The sequence below is a fragment of the Mus musculus genome, chromosome 8, assembly GCF_000001635.26.
Source record: "Mus musculus strain C57BL/6J chromosome 8, GRCm38.p6 C57BL/6J".
NCBI classification, from domain to species: Eukaryota; Metazoa; Chordata; class Mammalia; order Rodentia; family Muridae; genus Mus; species Mus musculus.
The window spans coordinates 104,779,966-104,801,549 of record NC_000074.6 but is presented as its reverse complement, the minus strand read 5'-3'; the positions used below and the strand labels follow the sequence as shown (position 1 = coordinate 104,801,549).

Here is a 21,584-nt window from a genome sequence, read left to right as displayed (position 1 = left end):
AACCTGGTTGGCTCTGGAATCAATGAAGAAACACAGCTTTGATGGGATTCTGAGGGTATTTCCAAGAAGAATTGGATGATGGGAGAAGACCCTGTCGCAGATTGGGCATCATCTATATGGTGTCCTAGACGTAACCAGGGCTGAGGGAAAGCAATGCTGTTTATCTGTCCCCATGTGCCCCTTGCTAGTGAGTTCTGTTCTGTTGCTGGGACTTCTACTACTGTCTTTCCCTGAAAATGCAGTACAGCTTCTTCGAACTGAAGAGGAGAGAGCTTTCTAGGAATTCTCAAGGTCTTCAGTGCCAAGTTGATCTAGTGGATTAAAGAGCAATGAGATTCACAGAAGCTCTGAAGACAACCACTATTACACTAACCAGCCTGTGTCCTGTAAGGTGGTCTAATAAATCTACATTGAGATACACACTAGGCTCTGTTCCTCTCGAGAAGCTTCATAAGCACTGTAATTTTTTAAAAAATTCATTGAGACTCATTTTGTGTGGTAATACATTGCTACCACAGATATGTTCCATGTGGGGCCAGTGAAGTGGATCGATAGGTTTAAAGCACTTGCTACCAAGATGAAGACCTGAATACACCAATCCCTGGGACAAGCTCCCACAGATTGCCTTCTGATCTTGAAAAGCAGAAATACATGTTATGCATGCACCCATGCACATATAGATAACTAGAATACACATTCCAAGTAGAGTCAAGATGAAATGTCCTGCTGGTGTTAGGTGTAGTGTTTTATGTACATGTTAAGTGTAGATGGCTCATGGTTCTACTCAAGTCCTCTATATTAATATTTAGCTAAAACGAAGTGTTCCTCCCATAATACACAGGGCTTAAGTTACCTACCTTGTTCCTTCTATGGTATACACAGACTGGGTAAGGGTGACCAAACTTGGACCCAGGTTATACCATAGCATGTATGTTGGCATGATGTGTGGGTTAGACCTATGCATGCAAATGCTGAAGTAAGCCAAAAAGCTCATTCACAACTTGATAGGATCTCTTCATGAGATGTCTCCTCTCTATGGTCTTCTTCCTGGGGTTTCCAAGCTCCTAAAGTTTTCCTGTCCAGAAACCTGGAGTTGTACCTGTGTGCCTTTTGCTAATGTATTTCATACTTGATGTCATTGTTTGTATCTTGAAAGCAAGCCTCTGAGAAGAGAAAGGAGGGACTCCAGGGGGCAATTCCCACAGTCTTGCTACTGAAACCACTCAGAAAGCAAGCTCCCCTGCTTTGGGGTTTAAATTCCTGCCTGTTAGTCTGATGCCATCATCCATCACTGATGTGACCACCATGGTATTGTCTGAGGACTGGGACCGAAGAGATTAGTAAAAAATAAACACCCCTCCCAACTTATCTGTCAGATCTTAGGAACTCCGATTCTTGTTTCTTGGATTAGAAGGTTAGTCATCTCAGCTTCCCTGTCAAAATTGACACAGACTGAGTGTCCTAAATAATAGGCACTTTTTTTTCTCTCAGCCATGGAGGCTACATGTCCATGATCAGGGTTCCAACAACGTAGATTTCTAATGAGCTCTCTTCCCTAAGGGACAGCTATTGTTTCCTGCCATAAATAAAGGGGCAGGACCCAAGGCTTTCTGATATATTCTAGTAAGAACGTGATTACGGGATTAGGGCCTGACCTTCTGGTCCTATTTAACCTTAATTACTTCTGTAAAGTTCCTTTCTAAATACAACTATACTTGATGTTTAAGCTTTTATGGTTTGCATAAGATTTGACCTCTTACAGGCTCCTGTGTTGGAGGCTTGGTCTGCAGCTGGTGGCACTATTTAGGGATGTGGTAATATTAGGAGATGAACCTAGCTGGAAGAAACAATTCTTGGAGAGTGGGCCTTTGAGGGGCATATCTTGTTGCGGGCTTCTCTTGCTCTCTCTACCATGAGGTTAGCAGTTTCCTGTGCCACATGGTCTCACTGCCACATGACAGACAAGGCCAGGACCATGCACAGAAATCTGTAAATGTGTTGGCCAAAGTATGTCTTTACCCACTTGAGATATTGATCTTAAAATTTTTTCAGAGCACCAAAAATAACAAAAACCAAAAATCCCTAATGCAGTCCCCAGCATATACAACTTTTTCCAAACTGTTTTCTACCACAGTGGTAGTTTAAGTGAGAAACCCATCTCCCTGCCGTATTTGAATATTCAGTCCCCAGTTGGTGACTATTTGAGGAAGATTCGGAGGTGGGGGCCTTCCTGGAGGAAGTACATCACTGTGGTTTTCAAAGTGCTTTAAGGTTTCAAAAGGTTCTTGTATTCCCAGTGTGCTCTCTATTTCCTGCTTGCTGTTTGAGATAGGAGTTGTTAGCTGCTACTTCATCTGCCTGATCCCTGCTGCCTCTACTAGGCCACCATGGTCTCTGACCTTCTGATACCATAAGCCCAAACCATCTTCTACAGATGGCCTTGGTCACGATGTCTTTTTTTTTTTTTTTTTTTTTTTTTGGTTTTTCGAGACAGGGTTTCTCTGTATAGCCCTGGCTGTCCTGGCCCTCACTTTGTAGACCAGGCTGGCCTCGAACTCAGAAATCCGCCTGCCTCTGCCTCCCGAGTGCTGGGATTAAAGGCGTGCGCCACCATGCCCGTCGTGGTCACGATGTCTTACGACAGCAATAGAAACACAAGCATTCGTGTTCAGTGGAAAACCACTTCAGTGTTGTCGAAAATGGAAATACAGTGTGTGTGTGAACTTCAGCCACACCATAAATGCAAAGTCATGTATAAGAACATTAAGACCAGCTTTATTTTTAATAAATAATTAAAAGAACACAAATATTATCATGAGAAAACAAAAACTAACTTGGGAATACCCAGACCACCACACATGAAAATATCATTCCACTCAAAACTACAGACAAAAATCCTAGTAACCAACTAGGGTTGTTGCTTACTCAACAGGTCTCTGTGCATCTGGAGAGGTGAGGGTGTGAAGTTCCGCACTTGTGCATACAGTTCAGTAAATACCAGGCCTGCGCTGCCAGTCAAGGGCTATAGGAAGTAGTCTTCAGCCTGTGCCAGCCTGGAGAGCCAGGCAGGGCAGTGGGGATCCATGTACCTCTCTTCTAGTGCCTCTCTCCCCCTCCCCCATTTACACAGCATGACCAGTGTGTGCAGATGAGCTGCAAAGTTTGAGGACAATGGGGGCGACAGTAACTCCATTGTCCTTCCCCTTCCTCCTAGCAATGTAGTAGCGAGCTGTGGGTAGGTGTGCTTGCAGGTGCGTGCCACGCCCACAGTTCTCCCCCTCTACTGGCACCACAGGTTTCACCAATGTTGGGGTGCTGGGAGTGAAGTTGGTGGATGATGAGCTGCAGTTCCCTGAACCCATTCTTGCCTTGAGAGTCAACCCTGAGGTCGATGTGGCGATGGACGAAGCACGTGGGCTCTTCCTGTAGGCTAGCTCAGTGCCATCAGGCCTGCCATGGTGAGCAGGTGATGCTGGGCCTACAAATCCTAGGTGAGTCGAGCTACCTCCAGCAGGTGGGCCAGCTCGTGACGTCAAGCCAGGTGCTGCTCTTAAGGTGGGGGGATTTCTCATAAAGACACAGCCATCAGCTGGCGGCCCACTTAGCAATGCAGGGGTCGTCCTAGGGGTAGCTCCAGCAGGCTTGCAAGCTGGAGTATGCCCCCAAACTGACTGGGGAGGCACACTGTTGGAGACATTGTCAGTGGCAGGGGGAGAATGAAAGATGAAAGCTTTAGAAGGTGGGGTGGTATCCATGAATTCAAAGTCCACAGCAGCAGGAGATGGGGTTACTGCTGCCATGGGAGGGAGAGCTGCTACCAGCCCAGGTTGGATCCAAACACCAGGATTACCAGCGGGAGACACTCCGTGCATCTGCCCAATGGTGGGCCTTGGAGTAAACAGATTGTTCCCAAAGCTAGTATAGCAGGGGACTTTGCATGAAGGTAGGCTAATGGACACGGTTGCGTTTGCAACCATCCTCTGCTGGATACAGCCATGGCTAGGAGCAAATGGTAAGGAGCTACCACTGCTGACAGTGGGTGAGCTCAGAATAGCCGCCTCAGAAGGGGGCGTGGTATCCATGTCCACCTCTGCAGGCCACGGAGATGGCTCCCAGTACATGTCTTCACAGTCCTGAGATGCTGAGGTAGGGAAGACTGTGGGAGGGTTCCTGGGGAAGAGGGATAGAGGAGCCGCAGAGAAGGGGAGAGGAGGGTGGCTAGCTGTGCACACTGACACTGTGGAGTCCCTCCTGCAGGAGGAGGGATTGAAAGACAAAGCTTCAGCCCCAGGCCTGGGGAGGTCAGAAATGGCAGGAGTTGTGGCCACATTAGTAGGGTCTTTCTTCTTGAAATCTGGTGGAGTCTCCACACAGGGCCTGGCCTGACAGGGAGGAAAAGAGTCAGAAGGGAGAACCAAAGGAGAAATAGGGATTGTGGGTATACTTGGTGTGGGGGAAGGTGAAGGGACAGATGGGATTGGAGATCGAACAGCCTGGCATAACAAGGGAGTGGAGGCAGGACCACCAAGGCTGGAAACCCCATCAGTGGGTAAGGACAGAGCGACTCCAGGTCCTGAAGAAGGTGGGGACCTTGGCAGATCAGGCTGAGGGACAGTGCGGACTGACACCTCCTGGCTTTTAGGTTCTAAGACATTCACTTTATCATCTGAGATCTGGATGGCCTGACCCTTCTTGTTCTTTATGGTGTCTGATTCTTTCTTTTCCTCAAGGTGTGGAATCTTGGGAGGAGGGGGCCAGTCACCTTCATCCTGCAGTAGTTGTAGAACCTCTGAGGGTGGCACCAGCAACTCTGGTGTGGCTGCCTTTCTCTTGCAGGGTCTCTTTAATGCTGACACAGGAGTAACAGGGCTCCCTGATGCACTAGCCTGAGGCTGAGAATGTGCAGGGCCTGGAAGACCTTTTGTCCTCTGTTCTTTCTTGGGAAAGGTCTCCCGATGTGAGGAGCAGCTGGCTGAGGCTGGTGTCAGGCACCCCGACACATCCTCGCCAGACCACACATGAGTGAGGACCACTCCAGCAGGTCTACAAGAGCTGGCAGTGAACTCCCTGGAAGATAAAAGGGCAGTCATCTCCACAGTTTTTACATCATGGGGATGCTGATATCCTTCTTGAGGTCCACAGGGTAGATTTTCAGATATTATGGTAGATTTGGCCGCTAAGCTCACACATGTGGCTGCTTGCATGAGGCTAGTGGATGAACACCTTTCCTTAACATCTTGAATTTCTGTCTCCTCCAGGAGCCAGCTGTTATCTTCCTCCTCTTCCTCCTCTTCCTCCTCCTCTCCCTCCTCCTCTTCCTTCTCTTCCTCCTCCTCTCCCTCCACCTCTTTATCTTCTCCTTCCTCTTCTTCCTCTCCCTCCTCCTCTTCTTCCTCTCCCTCCTCCTCTTCCTCCTCTTCCTCCTCCTCTCCCACCTCCTCTTCATCTTCTACCTCCTCTTCCTCCTCCTCTCCCTCCTCTTCATCCTCTCCCTCTTTTTCCTCTCCCTCCTCCTCTTCCTCCTCTTCCTCCTCCTCTCCCTCCTCTTCATCTTCTCCCTCTTCTTCCTCTCCCTCCTCCTCTTCCTCCTCTTCCTCCTCTTCCTCTTCTTCCTCTTCCTCCTCTTCCTCTTCCTCCTCTCCCTCCTCCTCTTCATCCTCTCCCTCTTCTTCCTCTCCCTCCTCCTCTTCTTCATCTTCTCCCTTCTCTTCCTCCTCTTCCTCCTCCTCTCCCTCCTCCTCTTCATCTTCTTCCTCCTCCTCCAGTTTTTCATCCTCCACCTGTTCCTCCTGCTGCTGTTTTACTTCCTTCTCTTCCTCCTCTTCCTCTCCCTCCTCTTTTTTCCCCTTCCCCTTCTCTTCACTCCTCCTGTTTTTAAGTTCTTTGACTTTTGCCTCAGTTTCCTTTGAGAAAGGAAGAGACCGGTGGTCCAATGTCAGAACTTCTTCAGCCTGAACCACCCAGGCTGGACAGGAAGTGGGAAAAGAAGGATTTGTCCCTAGAGGAGGGATTTTCATGGTTCGGGAGGGACAGAACATCTTGAAGTTGTTCTGCCTGTTGGGGATGGCGTAGAGACCAGTGGGGCAGGGGAAACACTGAAGGTGGATTCGCTGCACAGGCAGATTCACCTTGGCTGTAGCAACCGGATGATGCTGGCCAGGCAGGGGCAGCTTCTCCAGGGCCACTGGATGTGTAGAGTGATAATCCCGATCCAGCTGGATGTAGGGTTGGCAGCTAGTTAAGCTGCAAGGAAAACTTTCTCCTTTAGGGCAGTTGCTGCGCGACATAGAGATCTGCACAACAGCCAAAGAGTGAGCAGGGTCCAGAAATTCTGGAGCCAGGCAAGCTCTGGGGGCCTTGTGACGTCAGGCCAGAACACGTGACAGAACAGAACGCGTAGGTTCGGTGGGTTAAGGAAGGAGGTAGGGGAGCCCGTAAGCATCAAGAGAGGTTCCACACCTCTAAGACGAAGCCAGGTTGACTTCCAAGCTCCTGGGCTTTCTAACTGTTCTTCCACGAGTTGCGCACAGTATGGTGTTTGCGGGGACTGTGGTGTGTCTACAGAAAAGAGCTTATAAACCAAATGGGCAAGGGAGTCAGAGCCTGACAGATTTCCTTGGTCCTCTACAATGTCTCTGTGTAACCACCTTCTCAGTGACTAACTTGTTGAACTTGGTGACACTGGCTGACCCCAGTTTCTAGTATCCATAGGAGATCGTGGGACCCTGAGCTGACTGGGTGCGACCATGCAGCATCCCTCTGGCATGCAGCTTCTCGACACTTCTTTCCCTTTTTTGGGGGGGTGGGGGGTGATGTTCGAGACAGAGTTTCTCTGTGATGTCCTGGCTGTCCTGAAACTCCCTCTGTAGACCAGGCTGGCCTCAAACACGGAAATCCACCTGCCTCTCTGCCTCTGCCTCTCAAGTGCTGGGATTAAAAGCATGCGCCACTACTGCCCCACACTTCACTTCCTTTTATTCGTCTGATAAAGCCACACGGAAGACTATCATGCTTCCTCAGATCACACAGAGGCTAGGGTGACCCCTGGCTCTCCTTGTCTCATCTGCATCCCATGTTTCCGCATTCTCTGTTGTTGTACTCTTCCCTGAGCATCCATCTAGAACAAGCACGGTCACCGCAGAGGAGGTTAACACCTATGTTGATCGACGTCCAGACTCGAACCTCCTGGGAAGACGGAAGACGGGCCAGCAATGGTCAGCAGAGGTTCTCTTCTGTCCTGTCCTCTTGGAAGTGAGCCTGGGAGCCCGAAGGTAAATTACAGTGAAAACCAAGGTGTTTTTTTAATCCCCTCTCCTGCTAGTTTAAGATTACTCTCTCAAAGTTCTGAAGCTACAGCTTTCTGTTTCCGGTGCCCACAGTGGGTGCTTGCTTTTGTTCTCTTGCCAGGAGCATCTCCAGGGTGCCTTTCTTTCCTCTAGAAGCTTTTAAGTTGCTTTGTCTTCGGAGTTCAGATGTTTCACAAAAATGAGGCAGTGAAAGTCATTCTCCAGAAAGCAGGCTCAGCACGTGGTGGGTCCCTTCTCTGATATAGGTAATCAGAGCTGTCTAGTGTTCAAGAGCTTAGCAACCAAGGCAGATGTCAGCCTTCCACTAAGCTCTTTCTCCTTCCTCTGGATGCTCACACTTCTCTCTGAGATGTCCCCTGAGCCTTGGAAAGGGTGACATAGATGTCTCGTTTGTAACCGGGTATTAAACTATCACTCATTCTCAGGACTTTGATTGGTTGTGAAGTTTTAAATTTTAATATCACCTTGTAAAGTTCCATAGACAGTCCCCTGTTCACTTGAAATGCCATTTGTAGATTCAGAGCTTAAATCCAAATTGAACTGCCATCTCTGTGGTAATAATTTCACACCTGGGAATACGGCATATTTCCCGACTCATTTAAGTTTTCCTTTGATATCCATTAGCCGGATTTCATAATCTTGCCATGAGGCTGAACATGTCTTTCAGCAGGTTTATTCTCAGACACACGGTAGACCCTGAATGGTGTTAAGGTCACACTTTCTCACTGTTCCCTGCTAGCATGCAGGAGCACTGCTGCTCTGGCCCTGGAAACCTTAACCACTCATTGGGATAATTGTGGCTGCAGAGGCCTCTGTGTTTTCTCTGAAGAGACTCGGGTTACATGGGAGCAATCCCTGTTTCTCTGCCCAATCTGTACACACCTGAATTTCCTTGGCCTATTGTACTCAGATTTCAGTGCAGTAGGAGACAGAATCAACGGGATTTCTAAACAAAGGCCTCAGCAAGAAATAGGATGTTCGTTGATTTGTTTAGATACCTATTATTAAGGTCAAATGTGTCCTTTAGGACCAGTTAAGAGTTTTCCAAAAGAATATTATTACTCATTACCAAATACAGTTTTTGCAGCTTACATTTCCTCTGTCAATACAGTATAGCAAATATGCTGATGGAAATTAAAGAGAAAGCACGTTTTCCTCCCTTGGCATTCTGCTGTGCTGTCTTTCCATGTTGTTTCTTCCATATTGCTTAACTCGCTGTGCCAATATCTTATCAAGAATGGTTCTTTGGGGGCTGGTGAGATGGCTCAGTGGTTAAGAGTGCGGACTGCTCTTCCAAAGGTCCTGAGTTCAAATCCCAGCAACCACATGGTGGCTCACAACCATCCATAACGAAATCTGATGCTCTCTTCTGGAGTGTCTGAAGACAGCTATAGTGTACTTACATATAACTCCTGCTTCCTGGCACTGGCATTCACCTATTCTGGGGCATAGAGCCTTTATAGGACCAAGGGCCTCTCTTCCCATTGATGGCCGACTAGGCCATCCTCTGCTACATATGCAAATAGAGACATGAGTCCCACTATGTGTTTTCTTTGATTGGTGGTTTAGTCCCAGGGAGTTCTGGGGTTACTGGTTAGTTCATATTGTTGTTCCTCCTATAGGGCTGCAGACCCCTTCAGCTCCTTGAGTACTTTCTCTAGCTCCTTCATTGGGGTTCTGTGTTCCATCCAATAGATGACTGTGAGCTTCCACTTCTGTATTTGCCAGGAACTGGCAGAGGCTCACAGGAGACAGCTATATCAGGGTCCTGTCAGCAAAATTTGGATGTCATCTGCAATAGTGTCTGGGTTTGATGGTTGTTTATGGGATGGATTCCAGGGTGGGGCAGTCTCTGGATGGTCCTTCCTTCAGTCTCAGCTCTATACTTTGTAACTCCTTCCATGGGAATTTTGTTCCCTCTTCTAAGAAGACCGAAGTATCCACACTTTGGTCTTCCTTCTTCTTGAATTTCATGTGTTTTGCAAATTGTATCTTGGGTATTCTGAGTTTCTGGGCTAATATCCACTTATCAGTGAGTCCATATCATGTGTGTTCTTTTGTGATTGGGTTACTTCACTCAGGATGATATCCTCCAGATCCATCCACATAATAAGCATACACAAATACACATACATAGACACCCACATGCATAGATATACACACTCACACACACTGCCTCCGGCTCAAAAAGCTAACAGATACCCAGACATATTTCTAATAAAACTTATACTACTTTACATCTCGGGACTGACAATAGATTGTTTTAAATATCAATCATAGATGACATTTGATTTCCAAACACAATAGATAGAGTTGTTTTCCATTGTTCACAACCTTGGTGACTGATACGGAGACCTCTAAGTGCTATGATCTGAAAGTTGGTGTATCACATGCCTATGGTGAAACCTCTTCTCCAATGGGACGTTAGTATGAATTTCTTCTTTAAGAATTGTTTCAGGAGATCTGGAAAGTCACTACAGAGAACTGTATCTAGGGTCTTCATGCTCTAGATAAGTGCTCTACCACTGAGCTGTATTCCAAGAACCTTGGGGTTTTATTTATCCTTTGATAGTTTCGCACATGAACACAATGTGTCCAGATCTTGAACACCATTATTTATCCTGTCTGCCCAGTCGAAGACACAAAGTTCAACTTTGCATCTTTAGCAAAGAGAGCTAGCCCTCATCACATAGCACATATGCTGGTATCTCAACCTTGAGCTTCGTGATTTCCACAACTATAAACACATTTGTATTGTTTATAAGCCACACATGTAATGATTCATTCATATATATATATATATATATATACACATACATACATACATACATACATACATATAATCAGTCCGCTAGCTCTTGAGCTCACGAAACCCTCCTGCTTCTGTCTTCCAAGGTGCTGAACCATGGATATCCATCTCATGACTGAACTAGCTGACAGCTTATGCTCTTTTTCTTATGGCAGCTTGAGCTGATGGAGGCAGCAGGCCTGCAGCTTATCAAATGTGTTATAAATCATCGGTAGACATGAAAAAGCTTGGTTGTTGGTAAGAAATGGATGTGGAGATTGGACACTCAATGAGCTCCAATGTAGGCAGTTACCCCAGAGCTTCTGAAGAGGACACAGAGAATTGGATGTATGGTCTCTCATGTGCCAGGTAAGTCCTCCACCCCTGAGCTTTGTGCCCAGATCCTTGGCGGTTTCCCCTTTGGTAATTTCATAAACTAACACAGTGCACCCTACTCCCCTCACTCTCAAGACCCCCAACCACACCACCACATTTTCCTACCAACTCCATTTCTCCTTCTGTCCTCCTCCTCCTCCTCCTCCTCCTCCTCCTCCTCCTCCTCCTCCTCCTCCTCCTCTTCTTCTTCTTCTTCTTCTTCTTCTTCTTCTTCTCTCCCTTTCCTCCCCTCCTCCACACTCTTCTCCCTCCTCCTCCCCCTGCTCCTCCCCCTGCTCCATCCCCATCCTCCTCTCCCTTCCTCTTCTTTTTCTTCTTCCTTCTTTCTCCTCCTCCCCCATCTTAGTAACACTCTAAGTCTAGTTAGATGTTTATGATTTTTTTTTTCGGTACTGTTTTGTTTTTGCTTTTGTTTTTGTCAAGACAGGGTTTCTCTGTGTAGCCCTGGCTGTCTTGGAACTCCCTCTGCAGACCAGGCTGGCCTGCAACTCAGAGATCTGTTGAGAGCTTTTGGTGCTGCTTCTAGGAATTTGGCATTTGTCACTGGGGTTAGACAAGGAAGTAGACTCAGATAAGAATGTCAGAAACAGGGACCATGGGGCTTTGTTTACTTCTTAGCTGCATTACTTCCTTGTGTGATCCCCTCCCTTACTACTTTCCTTAATCATTGCCTGTGTGATCCTTTTGCTTACGCCTCTGCTTGATTGCTTTCTTGTATAATCTCCTTGTTTCCCACTTTGCTTTACTTTGTCTTTGATCTAAGAACTGACCATGGCTTTTGGCTATACCTAGAATGATATAAAAGCAGGCTGGAGAGACATGAAGCTGTTTCAGCTTCAGTACGGGCTGCAGTCAGGTTATAATTTTGTCTAACTTTCCCTTTTTCAACCCTCACTCCCTTGCTTGAGACCCTGTTGACTGAGCTGGTTTGGTTAGAGATCCACCTGGGTGCTGGATTAAAGGCAGAACCATTGCCACCTATAGGCCATTTTTGGAACTTTTTATGTGGGGATAGACCACAAGTAATTTTTCCAGTTTTGCCTGGAGTTTTGCTGTATAGTTCAGGCTGACCTTAACTTGTGATCCCTGGCTACAGTAGCTCTCTGAGTAGCTGGGATTATAAGCCTACATCATCTGAGCTGGTTTTTCTTTCTTTTTTTTTTTTATTTTTTATGGTGCCTAGGGCTTTGTACATGCAGGGCAAGCTGTCTACTACTGCTATATCCCTGGTCTTACAACTTCTTTAAATGTTTAACAGGTGTCTCATGACATAGGAATTCTGCTCTAGATTGGAAATTCAAAAATGTAATACATGAGATCACATAAAATAATGTGTGAGGATATCCATACAACTTATTAAAACTCAAACATAGGATGGGTGTCCCTATAACCCTGTAATCCACACTGCTAAGGCAGTGAGATCATGTGTTCAGGGCACTCCTGGGCTACATAGAAACCATGTCTCCAAAAACAGAGGTAATAAACAAGGGCAACAATTGTGCATAGTCTGGTGAGTGGATAGAATGTGTTGTGTGCACACATGGATGTCATTCAACAATAAAAGGAAACAAACACATTATGTGAAGTGACCTAACCAGTCACAAAACATTTTATTTATTTTGGATTAGAGACAAGTCCCAGTATAGTAAGATAAAGCAATGTCATGTTTTCTTTGAAATGGGATTAAAGGCAGTGGATGGCAGAAAAGGACCCAAGGGAAGGCTGATGGGAAGCAAGGGGGGAATGTTGTAAATCTGATCTGATGACAGTTGCACGCCTTGAGAATTTTCCCAGACTTACTAAAACAGACACCTAAAAGAGATTAATTTAATTTCATTTAAACAGCCCACAGTGGTCTGAGGGTGTAGTTCATGGGTGGAACCATTGCCCAACATGCACAAGTCCTAAGATCAATCCATAGTGCCATAAAAACAATCCACGCTCAAACTATCAAAAATGAGATAATTATTAACAGTCTCAAATCTAACTGACACCCAGCTTAGTGTGTCTATCCAGAGATGATGAGCAGAGGCATGCTGGCAGTGGGAACTTAAATCAATGCTGTACATATAGAATGGAAGCATCCTACATGGTCAGTCTCACTGACAGGAAGATCTTCCCTGCCCCCAGTTCAAGTCAGCAGGGACTTAATATTATCCTTGTAACTGCCTTGTTTACACATCCTACCAGGAGAGGGCACAAGCAGTAATCCTTGAGTCTGGTTTCCCTGAGAACATCTTGACCCCAAATTTTACAATTTATAAGACTGTACGTTTGTTACTATTTGTAAGTTACTGAAGTTACAATTTTCTTTTTGTTTGTGTGTTTCAGAGATGTGGGACTTGTTAGCTTGCCCGGAGACTTATGTAATCCTTCTATTTCAGCCTCCACCCATCTGAGGCCACAGATACTATGTGTCTTAGTCAGGGTTTCTATTCCTGCACAAACATCATGACCAAGAAGCAAGTTGGGGAGGAAAGGGTTTATTCGGCTTACACTTCCATACTGCAGTTCATCACCAAGGAAGTCAGGACTGGAACTCAAGCAGGTCAGGAAGCAGGAGCTGATGCAGAGGCCATGGAGGGATGTTCTTTACTGGCTTGCCTCACCTGGCTTGCTCAGCCTGCTTTCTTATAGAACCCAAGACTACCAGCCCAGAGATGGTCCCACCCACAAGGGGCCTTTCCCCCTTGATCACTAATTGAGAAAATGCCTTACAGTTGGATCTCATGGAGGCATTTCCTCAACTGAAGCTCCTTTCTCTGTGATTACTACAGCTGTGTCAAGTTGACACAAAACTAGCCAGTACACTATGAGTCCAATTTGTAGTTTATGATCTTTTAGAAACAGCATTCTTAAGGCAAAGGGACTTAGAGAAAGCAGATTTTCTAATGGTAATCATAAATATGCTGAGAGAGGATACAGGATTTGATACCACCTATTTCCTGCAGTCAACAGTCCCTGAAGCACCCATTTCATTTCAAGAAGGTCTGGGACTTGTCGAAGAGGAGAGTGAGGATGGGGAGAAGATAATGAAAGGAAAGAAGGAAGGAAGAAAGGAAAAAAAAGGAAGGAAGGAAGGAATGAAGAGCCTAGTCTCAGTGAAGGGTTAAAAAAGATGGGGGTACATTGGGGCTCATATCTACACTATTATAATAGCTATTATTGACTCTAATGAAAGTTTGCTCAGAATTATAAGAAATAACACAGACTGTTCTTCATACATGTCTGAAAGGGCAAATGCTGATATTAGAAAGGCTTACATAAGTGTTGGAACAAATAAAAATAAATAAATGGACTTTGTAACCTCAGAATTACACCATCTGCTTTTAATCTCACACACCTTTCCTGACACAGGACGATACGGCTCTGCATGCTTGTCCTGAGAACCCTTGAGCTCCTGGATCTTCTGGGGGCAGAGTCTTGGTCCAGAACTGCAGCCTTCTGGCCTTCAGTGCTCGACCCACAGCATGCTGGGTGTTCAGATGCAGATACTGCTCATCATGGTCCATCACAGGCCAGTAGGGTAGACTCTCACTGTTGGGGTTCCTGTGGATATGCCACCCAGCAGGGAAGAGTGAAGGTCTCTCTGACACAAAGCCTGACCCTCTAATTTGGTTAGGGCCATAGATGAGATGACCAAGGGACTGAGGGATCAGATAACCTAATGTACTAATATACATACAAGTGTCACTACCAGTGTCTACTCCATGTGAAGCAAGGAATTTGGTTAATTTTGTGTCTCCCTCTCAAATGCAAAATCTAAAGAATGCTACCACAAAAGTGTGACTCACCCACCACAAAAGTGTGACTCACCCACTCCGTTTCTGTGGGATAACTGTAACTGAAAGCTAGAAGTTATCTGCCTGTGTGTGCCCTGAGTTGAAGACTATCATGTAATTAAGGACACATGCATGCTAATGGAACACACCAACATTGGGTCCCTAGATGGAAACTTGACCATAAAGAGGTTAAGAGAGGGATGAAATCTCACCCATGTCTGGCAAAGTTGGCTCAGTACTTTATCACCCTTTTGTTCAGCAGCTCCTCCTTCTCAGTGAGATGAACAACAGACGGAAGGAGGACAAGAGTATGATACCTAGCCACTTCATGCATGTTCCAACTCAGGCCCTACTCTAGCAACTGTAGTCCAATGCTAAACCATAGACCTAGTTTATACCCTCTTCCCTCACCACTCAGAATCCAGTATGCATCCAAGTCTCTACTTCAATCTAATGGGTTATCCCCTTCCCCAAGGAGCTAACATTCCTTGTAGAAAAATATCTACGTAACCCATGTTGCCTTGGCATCCTGGTCTCTAGTGCTTGGAAGTAGCAGGAAGAAGAGCTACAGGGCTGCCCATGATCTACTCAGCCACATTACCCAGCCAGTCCCAGGCTTACCTGAAAAAGCTAAGGATCCCCAAGCGATACTGGATGGCGACAATTACTATTTCCTCAGTGGCTGCCAGTGTGGATCCGTCATTCATGGAAGCAGATCCTACAACCAGTCCACCACCATGGATCCATACCTTCACCTGGAGACAACAACTCAGATGCCAGGAGGCCCACACACAGCCCAAGCTCATCTAGTTGCCCACTCCATTATCAACTGCTTTGCTCTGTGCAGGTTGACCTACAAACAGATCTCCTCAGGATCTCAGGATGCGAGCCACAGATGGGGTGCTTTAGGCCTGCGAGCATATTTCCATTCCAGCTTCCCCAAAAGGAAATCTCAGCATGGATTAATGACTCTCAATCTAAATTAAAGCCATGGGTACCCTCAGACCTGTCAAAGTAGGACAAAAAAAGGAGTGTCTTCCTGGCTTTCCTTATTGCTGATCAGAATGGCCATCAGATCCTACTGGCAGAACAAATAACTTTCAGCTAGAAATTCATGTGATGTCAGTATTTTAGCCCTCGTGCACAACTTCGAGTGGGTCTTGGTTTAATCGAAGACCTAGATCCTCTTAGCTCTTAGATTACCAGGATTCTGAGTCACATGCACAGGGGTTTAGTCAGCTCACCATTGAACCTTCTTGAACCTAAGAAGTTGAGACTGGTAATCAGGGTCTAAACTATAGTGGAGCTCAGAATTAAAGAAATGACCTCTTCCCCCAAAACCCATAGCCTAACATTCAGACAAGTCCTGTCCTGAGAACTCTGTAGTCCCTGGGTCTTCTCATGCGCATGATCTGATGTGTAGATGTTGATATACAATCAGTTCTCAGACATAGGGATGGGAAGCGTGTTCTGTTTCATCTCCTTCACACCCTCTAAATTCATTATATCAGTCTGCAGACACCTGGTGAAAATGGAAGACAGGAAGTCCAAGAGATGTGGTTGAGAAATCTAAATCTTAGTCTGAGTTTCTCCTAACCACCTTCAGCTACTGCTTTCCACCATGGCCTGCTAACATATGATTCTTCTCTCAAGTCCCTACCACAGTAAAGGGTGCCAGATCTGTGGAAATGGAAGTAGATCAAGAATTACAGGGAGGCCTCTGGTTGGATAATAATATTCTGGGGGCTAGTCTGTGGAGACTTCTGGTAGCCTTTGTTAAACTGTTTTGCTTCCTGTTTTAACATCCATCCCTTCTGTGTGTGCAATTTAAACTGTGGTGTGGCAGTTTGTTTGGGTTGTTGATTTGACACACTGTAAAATCGCTAGGGAAAAGAGTCTTAATGAGGGATTGTCTAGACCCTGTTGACCAGTTGACCTGCCAGTGACAAGTTACCCCATTTATGTTCATTGCAATAGGAATACCTGCTCATTATAGGAGGCATCATTCCCTAGGAAGGGGGCTTTTGAATTGTATAAGAATGGAGAGAGTAAGTGAAGGTTAGTAGGCAAGCATGTGTCCTTTGAACTCTGTTCCTGATTATAGATGTTATGTAATCAGCTCTCTTAAACTTCTGCCTCTGTGGGTTCCTACCTGTGGTTGATTATAAGCTGGAATTGTGACCCATAGTAAAATCTGTCTTCACTAGTTTGCAATCTAAGGATATGTTATCACAGCAACAAAAATAGAACTAAGTAACTTGGGTATTAGAGCACTGTGCCTATAGGAATGAGTGGGCAATACTACTCCATATGGTAGTGAGACATTCTTCAGTTCACTTCCAAGTACCAATAAGGTACCTCCTTGTTCCACATAGTCTCCAGTTAGAAACATGTGTGCTTGTTCCTTAGTCAATGGCACAAGGACAGTGGATGGTCACAGGGACTGTGAAGAATGGGCTCAGTCTCTGCTCCTTACTGCAGTTCCTACAACTAAGTCCCTGCAGGTGCTGAGCTCTGACCCAGCAGCCTGGCCCAGTTGTTCAACTCTAATTCTTAGCACATTCATCAGAAACATACATGGGGGAGCTATAGAAATGACAGGATGAAAGGGTACATTGGTGATTCTACTTTTGGACTAAAAACCAACTATAAGTCTCAAATATTTTATATTGGTATGTGTATTTGTACATTGATATAAATATAAGGTTATTTTGTTACAACATACAGTATGTATATATCTATATATATGTTTCAACTCTTCTTTAAGGTATTGTACCCATGTGACTCATTTTAAAATGTGAAGTTCTAGCCTTTGAAAGCTACTATTACAAACTGTAGGATAATAAAGAAATGCAGGTTAGTAGTTAGTCACCTATTCCAATCAAACTTGTAGTCTTTCTAGGTCCTGGTGTAGTTATTTACAGAAATAAGTTTTATTTAGCCCCCAGGAGATGTTTTCTGAAGTGAAAACTTAAAAAGATCTTTGGAAAGTCAGTTGGGTTGGATGGCATTTTGCTGAAACAGACACATGAAGGAACATTTTACTGAGGGGGACACAGGTGTGAAAGGCTGTGGCAGAGTTGTGAAGCAGACCCAGGTGAAAGGATGTTCTGCTAAAGCAAGCATGTGAAAGGACACATGTGGTGACCGAGCCTATGTTGAGTAGTTAAGCCCCATTTGTCAGAACTCCATAGAGAGAAAACAGACCAAAGAAAATGGTGGTATGCTGTGGCTTCTTGCCACTTCTGAGTACTCGGGTCGATTGGCAGAGTGATGTTAGCAGAGACAAGACATGTGATGAGGCAAGACCTGTGAAGGACACATGATATTTGGAGGGAGTATAAATGGGACCCAACAGACCAGGCTTGTTGAGAGAGACACAGCCTAGACCTGCTCGTGACACCCCTACTAGCCCAAATCCCTCCTGCCTGGCTGTTCCTGCTAGGTCATGCCATACGCTGCAATCCTGGCACTACTGAGTTGGACTGCTGATGTGTGTGTGAAGTGTTTGCAAGTGGATCAAGCTGGTGCTCCTGACCTGTGAACTGAGCTGTTGATTTACTGACAATGCAGATGGGATTTGCACCAAAGAACCATTTCTAAACAGGTCCACATCTCCTATATCCGTTCTTTCCTACTTCCTCTGGTGGATGGTGGGCTAGAAGGGAGGTCAAAGCATTTAAGAACCATCATTAAAAGTAGTCTTTAAAAAAAATTAAAGTTCGTTTTCAGAGCTAAGCAGAGACTAAATAGCTAGAAATGAGCAACATTTGCCTATTCAGATATACTTTAGATAGAAGGTCTTCAAACACTTCAGAGATCTACAGAATACAGTCTTACTCGCGTTCTCACGACCGGCCAGGAAAGAACACAACAAACCAGAATCTTCTGCGGCAAAACTTTATTGCTTACATCTTCAGGAGCAGGAGCGCAAAAACCCAAGCCCCAAAAACGAAAGCCCCCTTCTAACATCTTTAGGAGCCAGAGCGCCAGAGCGCGCCAGAGCGCCAGAGCAAGAGAGAGAATGGCGGAAACCCCATCCCCTTTAAGGAGGAGTTATCCTTCGCTTAGGACGCATCACTCCCTGATTGGCTGCAGCCCATGGCCGAGCTGACGTCACGGGAAAGGCAGAGTACAAGTAGTGGTAAAATACCCTTGGCACATGCGCAGATTATTTGTTTACCACTTAGAACACAGGATGTCAGCGCCATCTTGTGACGGCGAATGTGGGGGCGGCTCCCAACATCTCCCCCTTTCCTTTTAATAAGAGCAATAGGCCACCCATATTAATGAGAGTGGAGATAGAGGTCAAATCCCCAGTGTGCAGGTAAAGGAGCCGTACACATAACCTCCTCCCAGGCTCATCACCCAGAGGGGTCCTGGTCTGGTCCCGTGTTGTTTTTCCTGGGGGAAGGACACTTGAACACTCAACCTTCTTGAAAGATGACATGTCTCCCTAGAATAGGCTCATTTTATGCCGCAGAGCCCTTCTATTGCAGTGCTTAGCCGTGCAACTCTCTCGGGCTGCTGAAGCACACTCACTCTATCCCGTGCAATGAGACTAGCCTCGTGGGATATAAGAGCTGAGTGGCCAGCGACCTATTGCCTAAGCATAGATATATCAGGGGAAGCACCATGTTCTAGTCCTGCAAGCGCCTGGGCAATAACCACTTTGTCTCTCCTAGTTTGGGCCTTAAGCTTACAGACCAATCAAAGAAGCAACACTAATCCACAGCAAAGTGTATCTCCAAATAATATCAATCCCACCCATTCTTTAAAGAAGGGAAATGCTGAGGAGATCCAATTGGGTAATCCTTTGGTCAAGGACAGGTCCAAGCGCGTGGAGTTGACCTGAAGTCTCAATTTCCGAAGGATCTGTTCAAATTCAGCCGTCCAATTCTGTAACATATACTGAAAAAGACTTTTTGACAAATTAGCTGCCCTAGTAAATTTCTCATACTGAATGGAAGTAACACACAATCCCGGAAACTTTTGTTTACATCCCAGCTGAGCTATTTGCCATAATACATCTAGTTGTATCTGGACAAGATCTATGAGTTGATTAACCAGCATGAGACCTCCCTGTATCTTGACATTAGCTGAGGCCTGTTTATCTATGACTGTAGTCACTGAGGTGGACAAAGTGTTAATGGTGTCAGTCGTCTGGGCCTGTCCAGACAGAGCCAAGACTGTCTGAATCAAGGCTAAACCCAGTTCCTAGTTAGTGGTAAAAAAGCAGGGGAATACTTGAGGATTATACATCACCGTCATTAGGAGTGGAAATGTCGACATTATCCCCCAACGCTGCTCTCTCTTTATTATTGACGCCCTGGACATCACCAAGACGAGGGACATCAGTATTCCCTTGGTCAGTCTGGATTTTTCGGGTGAGTCTTTCTGGTATCCAAAATGGGTTGTCTTCATTCTGTGGGAAAACACAAACCGCTCCCCTGGATCTTATCAAAATAGGATCCGGGCCATACCATTTATTATCAAGGACATTTTTCCATTTAACCATCTCATTGGGCCTATCTGGCTCTGAACAATGACGTTCAGCCGCAGTATGGCCATGAGCATCAATATTTTAAAAATTGAGTGTAAAGAGTGCCATAGACACAGACACTCTTGGTGCTCGGGGTAAAGTCTCCTCAAAAGTTCCCCTCTTCTGTTTTATAAGATAGGCTTTGAGGGTGCGATGCGCACGCTCAACAATACCCTGTCCTTGAGGGTTGTATGGAAGTCCAGTCAGGTGGGTTACGTCCATCTGACGGCAGAACTGCTGAAATTTTTGAGACGTATAAGCTGGTCCATTATCAGTCTTAAGGAGTTTGGGTTTCCCCCAAGCACTCCATGCCTCAAGGCAATGTTGAATCACATGTGAGGCTTTTTCTCCGGTTAACGGAGAAGCAAACATGATGCCAGAACATGTGTCAATGGACACATGGAGATATTGAAGTTTTCCAAAGGAAGAAACATGTGTAACATCCATTTGCCAGACCTGTAGAGGTCGAATACCGCGTGGGTTAATTCCCACATGAGGAACTGGCAAGAACTCACAGCAGCTTTGACATTGAGTAACAATGTCACGGGCTTCTTTTCTTGTCAAGGAGAAATGACTGCGTAATGTTTCAGCCGTCACATGAAAATTGTTATGAAAATTTCTTGCAGCCTCTACCGGGGATGATAGGGCAGCAGCCACCACTTTAGTGGCCTTATCTGCCAAATCATTTTCCAGAGCCATGGGGCCAGGTAGGCCTGAATGGGCTCTAACATGAGTAATATAAACAGGAAATCTTCTAGATAACAAAACTAATTGTATCTGCTGAAAAATATTGGCAACTCTACTGGAAGGCTTAATCACTCCAGCCACTTCTAAAAGATTTACTGCATTAACCACATAACAGGAATCTGACACAATATTAAGGGGTTCTAAAAAGGTTTTTAAAACTTCTAAAACCACTAAACATTCTACCACTTGAGGTGAATTTTCATTATATTGTTTGGATACCACTTTACCATTAGCCACATAGGCACCTATGCCAGTTTTTGATCCATCAGTATATACCACAATCCCATTTTTAAGTGGGTTTCTTACTGTTATTTGTGGAAACACAACAGATTGATTTTGGGCAAACTGTAAAATTGGATGTTTTGGATAATGGTTATCTATTTGTCCTGAAAAGGAGGTAACTAAAACTGCCCAATCATTAGATGTGGCTGCCAAGGTTTGAACCTGTGCAGCGGTATAAGGTACAATTAAAAGATATGGACTTCGCCCAAAGTGGGTGATTGCTGCTTTTAGGCCTTTAAGGGCAAGCTGTGCAATTGCATCAGGATACCAATCTATTATTTTAGCTGGGGATACGTTTGGATGGATCCACAACAATGGCCCATTCTGCCACAAAACTGCGGTTGGCAATTGTGCTGTCTTAAAGACACACAAACTGAAAGGCTGCGAATCCTCAATACGTTGTAATTGTGCATTCTGTAAGGCTTTTTCCACCTTTTGTAAGGCCTGGTTAGCAGCTAGAGTAAGAGCCCTAGGGGAGGAGATATGAGGATCTCCTTCTAAAATACCAAACAAAGGCCTTAACTCAGCGGAAGGAATCTTTAAAAAAGGCCTGAGCCAATTAATATCTCCCAACAGCTTTTGAAAATCATTTAAGGTATGGAGGTGATCTCTTCTTATCTAAACATGTAAATATTGATTTCTCTCAAAGGAGGAAATATGCGTGACATCCATTTGCCAGACCTGTAATGGCCTGACGCCACGAGGGTTTACCCCTACGTGAGTAGATAAAATTTGACAAC

General features: G+C 45.4%; 1 long non-coding RNA gene and 1 pseudogene across 1 annotated transcript; both read right to left on the bottom strand.

Annotated features, from left to right (window-relative positions):
- Positions 1 to 2,805: 2,805 nt before the first annotated feature.
- 4932416K20Rik lies at positions 2,806 to 6,755 on the bottom strand. Its single transcript, XR_003947407.1, has 4 exons — positions 6,736 to 6,755; positions 6,129 to 6,215; positions 4,763 to 5,067; positions 2,806 to 4,382 (listed from the first exon to the last, which is right to left on the bottom strand). It is a non-coding gene; the product is annotated as an RIKEN cDNA 4932416K20 gene (long non-coding RNA).
- Gm6831 (predicted gene 6831) overlaps positions 13,625 to 21,584 on the bottom strand; it is a 32,210-nt pseudogene continuing 24,250 nt past the window's right edge.